General features: G+C 31.7%; 1 protein-coding gene across 2 annotated transcripts in view; it reads right to left on the reverse strand.

Moving 5' to 3' along the window:
* Nucleotides 1-13640, reverse strand: part of LOC111418908 (Tyrosine-protein kinase Src42A) — a 56684-nt gene that overhangs the window by 20685 nt on the left and 22359 nt on the right. Inside the window, exon 1 of one of the 2 annotated variants that reach the window (XM_023051612.2) lies at nt 5851-6120. The exons of the other annotated variant lie outside the window; for it this stretch is intronic. The gene's annotated coding sequence lies outside the window, so the exon portion shown is untranslated. Of the gene's footprint in view, nt 1-5850; nt 6121-13640 lie in introns of those variants that run through there. 2 annotated transcript variants of the gene reach the window in all.

A 13640-nucleotide genomic window follows, 5' to 3' on the forward strand; every position in this document is an offset into this window, starting at 1 on the left:
TAAAATTAGAACTAACACTATACCTAGAACTAGAATCATTTGAGTTTAGCCGCACGTCTCTAAAGACGGCTAAACCCGAATGTTTCTAGTTCTAGGTCGAGTGTTAGTTCTAGTTTTACACTTGCACTGTCACTAGAACTAACATTAGACCTAGAACTAGAAACATTTGGGTTTAGCCGGACGTCTCTTAAGACGACTAAACCCGAATGTTTCTAGTTCTAGGTCGAGTGTTAGTTCTAGTTTTACACTGGCACTGTTAGTATGAAGAACTAACACTATACCTAGAACTAGAATCATTCGGGTTTAGCCGTCTTTCGAGACGTGCGGCTAAACCCAAATGATTCTAGTTCTAGGTATAGTGTTAGTTCTAGTTTTACACTTGCACTGTTACTAGAACTAACATTAGACCTAGAACTAGAAACATTTGGGTTTAGCCGGACGTCTCTTAAGACGACTAAACCCGAATGTTTCTAGTTCTAGGTCGAGTGTTAGTTCTAGTTTTACACTTGCACTGTCACTAGAACTAACATTAGACCTAGAACTAGAAACATTTGGGTTTAGCCGGACGTCTCTTAAGACGACTAAACCCGAATGTTTCTAGTTCTAGGTCGAGTGTTAGTTCTAGTTTTACACTGGCACTGTTAGTATGAAGAACTAACACTATACCTAGAACTAGAATCATTCGGGTTTAGCCGTCTTTAGAGACGTGCGGCTAAACCCAAATGATTCTAGTTCTAGGTATAGTGTTAGTTCTAGTTTTACACTTGCACTGTCACTAGAACTAACATTAGACCTAGAACTAGAAACATTTGGGTTTAGCCGCACGTCTCTTAAGACGGTTAAACCCGAATGATTCTAGCTCTTGCTCTAGCGTTGCATCACAAATATATTTATATAAAAACTTCGAAAGTACAAAAAAGCTTTATATATTATTTCTCCTAATTAATAATAAAAATGATTTATTCATACATTTTTTAACTTATTGTCATTTGTTGAAAATTTAAAGATAAAATAATTGTTATCAAAATGCCAATAATACTTAATAAAACATAGATTACCAACAATAATTTTTTTTTTAAATGTTCTTCCTGTTTCAAGCACATTTTAATCACTTCCTATGTGTCCATTCGCAAAAAAACGTCATTCGCCAAGCATACAAAACAGTTTCCGGTTTGTTATAGCTTTGTCGGCACGTAATAAAACAAACATAACGCAGCACCAAGAAGGTTGCTGATAACACGACACATTTTTAATTTCTCATTTTAAAACTATTGATTGCAGCAAAATTTATTATTAAATTTTGTTAATAATAAAATACAGGTCAAGCTCTCATTTTCGCTTTTTTTTAAAGCTTTTTTTGATTCAGTAAAATTCCACTACGTGACCGTAGATAATCCCGATGTGTGACAAATACAACAAGGACTCTTTAGCTTGGTTCTTTCGAGCAACGTTTTCTGATCAAGCGTCGTTGGCGTCTCTTGAAAAGTGAAAATGCGTGGCTTTTGTTCTTGACCTTGAATAGAAGACAATGCAACTAAGAACGAACGGCCACAACGCGGGTCGATTGGAATTACAAATTGACTAGCGACCTCACCAGACTTTTAGAAGAAAGAGCAGATGGCACAAATAAAAAAGAAATAGATTTTAGTACTAAAATTAAACTTTCCGTGTATCAAAAAAAAACAACTCCCTACTCGTTTAAAAACATATTAAATCATCATTAAACGCAGCCGTTTTTATCTTAAAATTAATAAGAAACTAAGCACTCAAGTGAGTGTAAATATGACTGCTTCCTATTGTTGTCTTATTTTCATTTTAAAGCTGCATAAAAAAATTTTAAGAAAAGGTGTTTATGATAACAATATTGAACATTCTTTTCCTGGTTTCTGTTTTTTTTAGATAATAAGAAATAAGTTAGAAATAAAATGACTTTGAAGTTTTTTCTTATACTTTTTTGTTGCAATAGCAATAACGTTACAATCGATCGATTCTGGTACAAATACTGAGCAAAGTGGAGCTAGAACTCGCGGTCGTGAAGAGTAAAAAACGTCTTTGATCGGTCGAACTAAATATAGAAGACCTTATAAAGCAACTTCTTCTTCGGTTAGTAGTCTAGACGAGATAATAAAGACAACGGTTCAGTTCTAAGAAGTTTTTTTCTATTTCTTTCTTAAAAGTAATAATATTAAGTCATTTTCACTTTTCAATTTCCGCCATTTTTCATTGTAAAAATCATTACAATTTTAGATTTGGATTTCTTCATTGTGTTAGATTTCAAATTGCAACTTTACATGGAAAAAACGTAAAAAAAAAACAAGAAAAAAAGGTAAATTGCACAGGAGACGTGTTCGAGTCTCGACACATTTACGAAATAATTTACTTAATCGATGGTTTTTTCTGTGATTTTGATGTTTGTGTAAAACTCTCTTGGGGGGTATAATGAAATTTGTTTTCAGCGCGAGGTTTTACCTACAACTTGTGGGTAATTTGCTTTGGAAAATATTCTACAAGTGCATCGATGCACTTGGCACGTCTCTCATTCTGGCGCCATTTCCATCGTGTAACAAGAACAACCTTAGAATTTCTAATGCATGAAGAAAGTTATATCACTCACACAAAGTGTTTATCTGAACTAAAATATATTATTTTGTCAGAGTTTCTTTCCTGGTCAAAAAAAATCAATCAAATAGATTATTTAGCCATAAATTAATATCATGTTATGACGTAATCTGTATTATTAAGCTTCTTTAGATTTAGTTAGTACAGTTTTGTTACTTTTATGGATGTTTATAATTTAGTGAATTGGGGTCCAATACTTTTTGACAACGTTTCTATTGGATTCCTCCACTATTACCTAGTGGAGCCATAAAGCCTAGTAGCTATAAAGCTAGTCGTTTAACAACAGTTATCAACTGATGTGAAGATTGCGGCTGAAGTCATAAATAAAGTCATTCAATATGGATCAAAATTTTTTGAGCAAGATGTAAATGATGATGAAAAATGATGTCAAGCCATTAACTAACTTTTTAAATCAAGTTAAATTTTTTTAATCATTTGTTAAATCAAGTCTAATAAATGAGATTTACTAGATTTCGTTTTTTTTTGCAATAGTTGCAAAGGTCCAATTTTTAGGATAAATTGATTTTAAAACATGATAAAACAAAATTCCCTATTAATTTTTCCTAACTGTTATCAACTATTCAACAATTTGGCATGTGTTATAGAAAAAAATCAATTTGAACCATGTTGGTACATCATCCTCTACCTATTCTATGTCATGTAAGATTTGCTAATTCTTTGTTTTGGGCATTATAAGGCAAAGCATCAACAATATATTTAATTCACACAATAACTCTCAAAAAAGCTATAGTATTGGTGTGTTATTGTGCATTGATAAGAAACCTATTAATGAGAAATAAACCATACAAATACATCTTGAAAAGGTAAAGCTGAGGTAGATCAGCTAATAACAAAAATATAAATACCGACGATTGGCTTAACTCTTTGCAAATTATGCAAAAACTAGAAGACGGTTAAAGTATATATTTCAAACTTATTTTTGGCAGAATATAAAACATACTTCTAACATACAAATTTATTTTCATAAACACATATCGATTAATATGGGACGACGATATTCTCTGGCTTTTTGGACACACTACAGTTATTCGAATCAACATAGCTAAGTCCATACACTTCTGCAAAATACTGTCAAATGACTGCCCAATTCATTAAATTTGTTTTGAATGCATTCGACTAATGTGTCAGCTGTATTTGAAGAAGCTTGATGTAGCAAGGATTGTATGAAATTCAAATCATGACCAACTATCAAATATACTTCAATATTGTATTATTACTTTTGTAATTATCAGGTTGATTAGTCAAGATTTGATTTGTGGTCAAGTAATCTTATATATCATTAGAAAGAAGTTCAAAAGTGATCACAAAACTTTAGGAACATAAATCGTAATTTTAAATCTACTTGCAAGAAATAAAAAACATATCGATTTGCGAAATGATTTTTTTGCGAAAAACCGCGAGTTATGAAATTAATTCAAAACTGATTCAAGGCTACTTTACAAACAGATTAAGCAATCCCAACCATAGTTTTTGTGCTAATGAGAAGAATGATTAGGCAAGGTTGCATGACTCGATCAAAAATCATCCTTTCGTGAAAAAATTTAACTAATTATTAAAAATGGTGGATATTTCCTATTAAAAACCTATTTTGCAAAAAAAAGTAAAAACCTAAACATTAAAAAGTAGCAATGCAATTAAAATATAAAATTTTGAAACAATACATTGATGGAATTGTCTGAAACAAACAAAAACGCAACTTCTAAATTCTATTATTTGTTGGCAATGCACAAGGCATATTTGGAACACACAAATGCGGAGGTAGTTTTCCACTGAACACACTACTACTGTTATCCAATCTGCATCTTAGATATAGTAGAGGAAAAATTAATTATTATTGAAGATATCTTTGGAATAGGCAAAAATTAAAGAAAGATCACAACAATTCGAGAAGATTTGATCTTTACAATAAAGTAGTAAACCATATTTACTTATTGGCGAACCTAATTTCGAGACAGTATTGAAATTTCAACGGGAATTCATGAATTGCATAAACGAGTTTGAAAACCTCATTGTCTTTTACTCGAAAGTTAATTACACCTGAGAGGAAAGATCGAAAAAGAATCTCAAGTTACACTGTTTATGTTAATTTTTGTTTGAAATTGAAAATTTTTGTAAACAACCCTATATTATGATTAAAGATGACTTGTAGCATCGACAGGAACGTTATTATAACTTCCATATTTATTCTTAGCAAGAATTCCTGTATTTTCCGTTCTGGATATAACTTATCTAACCAGTGGGTTTTTCCACATACATGCATACACTCATTCAGATTAACTTACATTAACGGTAATGAAGATTACTTTCGCGTCACAAATTTCCTATAAATTAAGTGTAGATTTAGCTTTATTATTAAAGTATCATTTTCATTGACCTTAGGGTTTTGAATGGTACAGATTACTACACAAATCGCCAATGGGTAGATTTATTTTAATAAGAGAGTGTAATAAAGAGAGTATTTTATCCAATTATACTGTCAACAACAGTGTATAGTTTTTGGCCGGCATCAGAGAAAATGGATTTTTTCTGGCAGTCCCAGATTTTTTCAAATTCTTTGTATAATTATGTTTTATATTTTGAGTTATCCACAATACATTTCAGATTAATCGAAATTAAAGTAAACGCATTAAATTAATATGTGTTGGGTTTTGGGAATGTTAATTTGATAATGACTTGAGAAAAGTTTGACACTTTTTTTAGACACTTCTTAAAACCCAACCCTAACTTTAACAAACAACATTCTCAAGTAATTTCAATATTTCAATAATAAAAGATTAATAGGAATAATAGATTTTGTTATTATTTCGGCAAAATTAATTCATTTGATTATCGGTTATTTAAAATTTCTTATTTTTTGACAAGGGGAACCATTTTTTAACTTCACAACTATTTTTATATTAAACCTATATTTATCAGTTATTTTAAAATAGCACCTTTTTGATAAGTTTAACATAACCTAACAACTCTTTCTAAACAACTCCTCATCATTTAAACAACGAATTTGATTAAAAACATAGATATCCAATTCAAACCATTCCATATTATGTAACAAGATAGAAAACATAATATAAATTTAAATATAAAAGTTTTTATTTTCCAAAACATAATCAAAACCTCACAGAAAGATCCATTAAAGTTACAAAGTGAAATCTAACACTTAAAGAAATCGAAATCATAATAAATAATATTTAAATAGTAAATTATAAGTACCTTTTTGAGAAAAAAAAAGTAAATAAATCAAAAACCGATCATAAGTGTGTCTTAAAATCCTTAGACACCAACCTTGAAATCACAAAATTAAAGTCATTTCGGCACGGAAATCGCGAATTTTTCAATTTTCGCGCGCGTTCTTTTTTTTAACACACCGTATAACGATAACAAACAGAGATGGAAAATAATAATAATGAGAAATATAAATTTCAGGAAAAGGAACGAATTCGTCCGTGACATGCGCCGCCTCGAACTACGATGCACCGCGAATGACTGAATGGGTTAGCAGGCGCTGGTGGTCACAGGCCACTTGACCACTGGAACGACATCGTGGTGGGGCAACTAACTCCTGGTGATAATAACCAGAAGAGGAGACCCAACTTTTCAAAACGAAGAAAGCCAGAAAAGAATAATCTCAAGATCTTATTGCATCACACTCGTTATTCATCTCCTTCTGACTTCATCAGACTCTGAGAAAGATTTACAAAGTGATCTTGATATTCTTAAGAGATACCTGGAATTTTGTATATTATTTTGTTAAACTTAAAATGTTAGTAGGACTAAGGACGAATTACACCATAATTTTGGAATTAATAATAATTATTTCGCTTGAAATTAAATATAAACAAAAAAATGTTGCTAATTAATGATGAAATGTTAAGTATATGTTAATTCCTTAATCATTTCGTATATTAAAAATAAATAGAATATATGAAAAGTTCCTTGATTTTTTTTGTTTTCAGTCTTTTTGTTTTGATTTTTTTTTAAGAGAAGTCTTGAGATGATGCAATTCATTTTCTGTGCCAAAATCCTGATTACGACTGCCAACTTTTTTACACAAACGTTAGATTAAGGAAAATAAAGAAGTAATAAGAACAATAAAATTCCCCTAACTCGAATCGTTAAGGGAGCGGAACAAAACTTTGAGTTAAAGAAAAATTAGTTGAATTTCAGCTCTAAAGAAATATCTTACTACTTATGTACTTTTCTTATGCGTATATTTAACCTTTCAACTACTTCAATAAAAATATACAACAATCTAGCGGCGAATAACAATTAAAACTAGAACTAACACTAGACCTAGAACTAGAAAGTTTCAAGACGGCTAAACCAGACTGTTTCTAGTTCTAGGTCTAGTGTTAGTTCTAATTTTACACTAACACTGTTACTATGTAGAACTAATACTCTACCTAGAACTAGAATCATTCGGGTTTAGCCGTCTTTAGAGACGTGCGGTTAAACCCAAATGTTTCTAGTTCTAGGTCTAATGTTAGTTCTAATGACAGTGCAAATGTAAAACTAGAAGTAATACTATACCTAGAACTAGAATCATTCCGATTTAGCCGTCTTTAGAGACGTGCGGCTAAACCCGAATGATTCTAGTTCTAGCTATAGAGTTAGTTCTAGTAACAATGTTAGTGTAAAACTAACACTACACCTAGAAGTAGAAACATTCGAGTTTAGCCGCACGTCTCTCAAGACGGCTAAACCAGAATGACTCTAGTTCTAGGTATAGTGTTAGTTCTAGTAACACTATTAGTGTAAAACTAACACTACACCTAGAACTAGAAACATTCGAGTTTAGCCGCACGTCTGTCAAGACGGCTAAACCAGAATGATTCTAGGTCTAGGTATAGTGTTAGTTTTAGTGACAGTCCAAGTTTAAAACTAGAACTAACACTAGACCTAGAACTAGAATCATTCGGGTTTAGCCGTCTTTAGAGACGTGCGGCTAAACCCAAATGTTTCTAGTTCTAGGTTTAATGTTAGTTCTAGTAACAGTGCAAGTGTAAAACTAGAAGTAACACTATATCTAGAACTAGAAACATTTGGGCACCTAAACCCGAACGTTGCTAGTTCTAGATCTAGAGTTAGTTCTAATTGTTATTCAGCGCTAGGTTGTTACATACAACCATAACTAGAACTAACACTAGCAGTATCACTAGAACTAACACTAGACCTAGAGCCGTATTATTCTGTTAAGAAAAATATATACAGAACAATAGAAAATAATAATTCGTTATTAAAAATATTTGAAAACAAACCTAAATTATGTTGGGGTTATTTTTAAAAAAACAACCTAAATCACAGCGTCAAGTTAAGTAAGATATTTAAAAAGTAATGTTTTCACGGTAATTATAACAAACTGACCACAATCTCGTACCGCAAAGTGTATATAACTTGGTCAAGCAAACAAATCCGAGAATAATCGATAAGTTATGAGTAATAGTTGATATATGCTCTTTTTTAATGGAAACGTGTCTGACGTCAAATGCCTTAAATTTACCGGATAAGAACGTTTAAGGAATATTTTACCACTTAGATCTGGTTCTATGCTTCTTAGTAGTAAGAAGAATCTATTTACTTCCATTTAATTCGTGGGGGGCTTAACTTTTGTTGTCTCGGGGATTTACTACTTATGATGAATTACCAGGAAGCAAACGAGAGCGAGTAAATTAGATAAGTTAATATGTACCATATGTGTCTAAACCGGTATTTATCTTGGAATTTACATATTTGTCATACGATGTAAAAATCTATGAATTAAGTTATAAGAAGACATTTTAGCATTTTTATTTAGCTTTAATTTGGTGTATAAAGATTATAAATAACGCGCCAACAATTTTATATTAAACATTCTTGACTAAAAGAAAAAATAACCCCATAAATAATGATTACATAAATCTAAAATTAATTCCAAAAATCTTTAGTGTGTGACAAAATAAGCATTGTGTTTATCTATTTTTATCAACCTTAGATGACATTGTATTTTCTAAATAAAAACTACAAAAAATGTTATATAATTTTTTATCGTATTTTTAACAACTTATAACCTACCATCAATCAATATTAGTTATTCCAGTACAAACAATTCAACACCAGATAAATAAACGCGGCTGACATAAAAAACTGTTATTTTCATTTTTTTTTACAACAATCCGTTGATTCTATTTTTAAAACCAATTAATTGACACATGTTGCAAGAAGAAATAAGAAACATTTTCTTGTCATTTTGTCGTTCATCCAATGAAGTAGATGATTGTGTCTAAACCGTTAGGTCATAAAGTTTTATTTTTAATGTCGTTTAATTCACAATGCCACATCGTTCATATTGAAGGCGATTCCTACATTACGAAACCAAATAGTTACCATTAAAATTAATGATAACTCTTGTAAAACGCGGAACTAAAAAAAAATAAATTTTTATCTTTTTTTCTGGACAATTTCCAATGTGTTCACCGTTCTACTGAAACACTTACTAACAGAAACGTTGTTTGTTTACGAATCGAGACTACTAGTAAGTGTCCTTCTTTGACTTCTTCTTCTTTAAGTCGTCTTCCGCGACGATTTTAACGGTTAACTGCGGAAAGACTTCACTTATCGAACGAATTATCTGCGAAACAGCACAGCTTTTTCGTTTGCATTTCGTCGAAGACAACTTTGCCTCCTCTATTCAGCACGCAATCGATCGTAAATAATTGGAAAGTACGATCCGGTGGCGCCGGAGACGCGTCGAGGCGACGCTTTCCGGCGCCCGACGCCAGAATTTCAAAAAAAAAAAAAAGAATTCACGATCAACGGACCATCACCGCTTGACAACGGTGGATTATCTTTTACAAAGTATAGATATCTCCGATTGCTTTTGCCGCATTCCGGCAATTACGTTTTCATTCGCGGACCAAGAAGTTACTTTTAGTAGGCGACGGCTCCGAGTAATAATCACGGGGAGGACCGCAAGTTGTTATTAACGATATTGCGGTTTATTTGTTTGTATAGTCGAGAGAGGTACCGTGCTATTTGGTTTAAATTATATACGCGGACGGAATTGATGCCAAGTAGTAATTCTGCCATTGACGACGACGACGACGAGAGATAGTAATTTTCAACCTACACCGCAAAATTCCATTCCGAAAATAACTAAATTTACATTCAAAAAACTTGAACTAATTTAAAATATATAAATAGATAATATTTATGGCAAATTGACACAAAAACACGAAATAATGATTATTTTATATAAAAACTAAACTGTTTGTATATCATAGTTTTCCTAATTCATTTTGTAATTCAGTTAAGTAATTATTCAGCGACAAAAATGTCATGTGCGTGCGTGGAAGAAATATATACGGTAAAATTTTTGGATCAATGGGTCAGGCTTTATTATAAACGCTAGCATTGGTATTGAAAGCCGAAAAAATAGTGAGGGTAATAAAGAGATATAGAAAATTGATTTTCTGTCTAATTGAAACTTGTCTGTGCGAAAATATCTAAGACATAATTGCAAAATTCATTATTGTTTATCAAATTCTCTTGATGCATAGTTCGCTCAATCGCTGTTAAGTCGTCTTCATTCTTTTCAATGTGCTAAATCTTTAGCCTTAGTGACTACTGCAAAAATGTACTTCAAAGCGTTATAATAATGGCTTTTATTGAATTAAATAAACTTAATTACAATGTATAAATAAAATATGTCAGGCGGAGTTCAGATGGCACATCAAAAATCAACTTATACTTAGGAGGAGAAATTTTACCCCTGAACCTTGTATTCAGATTGTGCACATCACATCGATATCTTATTTTGTTTGTCAGATAGGAAGGCAGATAGAGACAGAGCGTTAGCAATTTACGGCTATTGAACATATTTAACCAACCAATGTCACGAAGTTTATGCGAAATACGAGCAACTTTCGAATACCGTATGCAAACCTCAAACAAGCATTCTGTACTTTTTGAATGCGTAGAGTATCAACACTATTAATTGAGGCATGGTAAAGCGGAGCGCAGTAGGCAAAATAGGATAGAACCAGTGAATCATACAGCTGTTTCTTTAGTGTTAACGGCAAAGAGCGACAATGAGGGTATATGCTCTATATCTGACATACAGTGTGTCCCCGTAAGGTATAATTGACGATAAATTTGTGAATTCAAATTCCATCTTTTGCAATTAAAGTCTGGATGTCATAAAGCGAAATATAACCAAGTTTTACGTCAAATGTCCTCAAAGTATCAAAGTTAACACAAGAAGTTTGTTAACCGTTGCAGGTGAAGTGGTCTTTCTGAGCAATGTACAACAAAAGTTGATTACGATAAAATGTTTGTTATGTTAAATTATAGCGATATGCCGAATTTTATTAATTTAGCATATAAAAGAAAAAATGAGTTTTTTCTTGAAAATTTTTTTCTAATATTCCGTTTTACAATAAAAACAAATGATCTGAGTGAACTAACAATTATCATTTGATAGCTTAGCTTTAGCCTATCGTCAAATATTAATTAATCATGTTTACATTACAACATAAAATATTTATAGTGCAGTGCTATGGATTGGGGGGAACATTAGTTACAATGCAGTTTTAAGGCAATTTGAGGAAAAAGTTGGATTTTTAGTAGATAAAAAAACAATTAAGAAAGTTGTTAAAAAATTTTCGGAAACGGGCAATGTGGAAAATAAAAGGAAGGAAAAAAAGCTTTTAGATGAGCATGATGCGGGGTCGATTGTTGCAGTAACGAACGCAATGGATTACGGTAAGGTGTCGTTAAGAAAAAGGGCAGTTCAATTTGGTATAAGTAAATCCCAATTACAAAGAATTTATCGAGAAAATAAAATATTGCCGTATAAACCAAAATTTCACCACACTATCGAATTAGGTGATGAAGCAAAACGTTTAGAAGCACGAAGCATGGTTCACCACTAATGAAGTGGTTACATCGCAAAATTGTCGATTCTGGTCAAAGACTAATCCAAATTATCGCATAGCTTATAAACGCCAGTATTCCCAGAAAGTGAATGCGTAAAATAAATAAACGGCAATTTGAATCAACACCGATATTTGGAAGTACTAGAAAATTGTTTATTTAATTATCTTGACGGCGTGGATTTAGAAGAACGCAATAAATTATGTTTTCAACAAGATGGTTGCGGCCCACATTCGACCATTTTAATTAGAAATTTGTTAAATATGTTATTTGGAAAAAAATGGATTGGCAGATATGGTCCGCAACCATAGCCACCAAGAAGTCCGGATTTATCTATTATGGATTTTTATTTTTGGGGTTATGTAAAACAAAAAGTGTACACTAAAAATTTTAATAACAATTTAGAGACTTTAAAACAAAAAATTGAAACTGTTATTAGAGAAATTCCGTTGGACCATATTAGAAAAAGTTATAAATAATGTCGGAAAAGGGCTGAATTATGTGTTAGTGTTGGTGGTGGTATCATTGAATAAGCTTTTATGTTAATTTAGCTTAGATCGAAAATGTTTTGTTAATCTTATGATTTAAAAATCTGCATTTTGCTTTTATATCCTAAATTAATAAAATTCGGCATATCGCTATAATTTAACATAACAAACATTTTATCTTAATCAACTTTTGTTGTACATTGCTCAGAAAGACCACTTCACCTGCAACGGTTAACAAACTTCTTGCGTTAACTTTGGTACTTTGAGGACATTTAACGTAAAACTTGGTTATATTTCGTTTTATGACATCCAGACTTTAATTGCAAAAGATGGAATTTGAATTCAAATATGTATCGTCATTTATACCTTACGGGGACACAATCCGGGGACACACTGTATATCTGACCCCTATCCGTTATGAAGTGTTAACTTATTAGAATTTGCTTCTCTTGCCAATGTTTTAACCATGCGTTAGGTTCTTGATAAAGGTTTTGTATAGAATAAAACTATGCAGATTATGGCTTAATCATCAAATATGTTGGATTTGTAGTTGTTAAAAATTTTACGTGCCACAAGCTCAAAACGTGATTTTCTTCGAACTGCCTTATAAAAGTATTCCTTGGGATTATTGATGCCTGTATTTGGATTTGGCTTATATTTTCGTCGCTGAATTATAACTTCTATTTCATTCACTAATCTTGATATATTTTTGTAAAACTAACTTCGTGATGGCGTCTGTTTTATAAATACTTCTATGGCTACAATTCACAAAAGTTTGGATTTGGATGTGTCATTTTAATTCTTTGTTGCACAATCCATCAAACCTAAGAAGTACGAGTTTTGTCCATGTTTTAAATGCTGCGTTTAGAATCATTGTTGTTGAATCTAGTTGAAATTCTCAGAATTCTTCTTTATCGATGGACAACTGCTTCAGTCTTGATGTGTCAGACGTTTCGTCAGCTAAAAAATAGAAAAACCGTTACATTTCTTTATTTCATCAATGATTTGGTTTCAAAACTTGGCTGCAGATGTCAATTAGTTAAACACGTCATCATACGTCATCTTATATGGTTGGAAAATTTTCTTGAAATTAAACTAGACGTAACTTTAATTATGTCTTATTTTAATTTTCAATCAATTTTTAAAACAAAATTAAATTTTACACACCTGTTTCTATATTTTCTTCTTTAAAAACTTAAGAGATAACTTTCGACTCGGTTTTTAGTTCTTCCCACTGATTGTCTTCGTGTTGATTTTTCTCGGGCCCTGTCTAGGCTTGTTCTAGTTTAAGGTTACCGTTACAAAGTGTACACAGAACGTCCGCTTTCGTTGTCCCGTCAATGTTTACCAATGATCCTTTTCTATTTGATGAGAATAAGAAGACACGATAATATCTACTTAATACTGTTTTGAGTTTCGTTGAGTTTTTATGTTTTCATTTAAAATAAATTGATTTATGGAAATAATTTTAGTGCCTTACTGTTATTTTTGAAGATGTAATATGTTATCGAGATTGTAATTTAAAAAAAAAATCGTATTCGATCATGATCGTGAATTAGGATCGGAATTTCTCGATGCCACAACCAGACCCGTCATTACAGGCAA

Source organism: Onthophagus taurus, chromosome 7 (assembly GCF_036711975.1).
Source record: "Onthophagus taurus isolate NC chromosome 7, IU_Otau_3.0, whole genome shotgun sequence".
Taxonomy (NCBI): domain Eukaryota; kingdom Metazoa; phylum Arthropoda; class Insecta; order Coleoptera; family Scarabaeidae; genus Onthophagus; species Onthophagus taurus.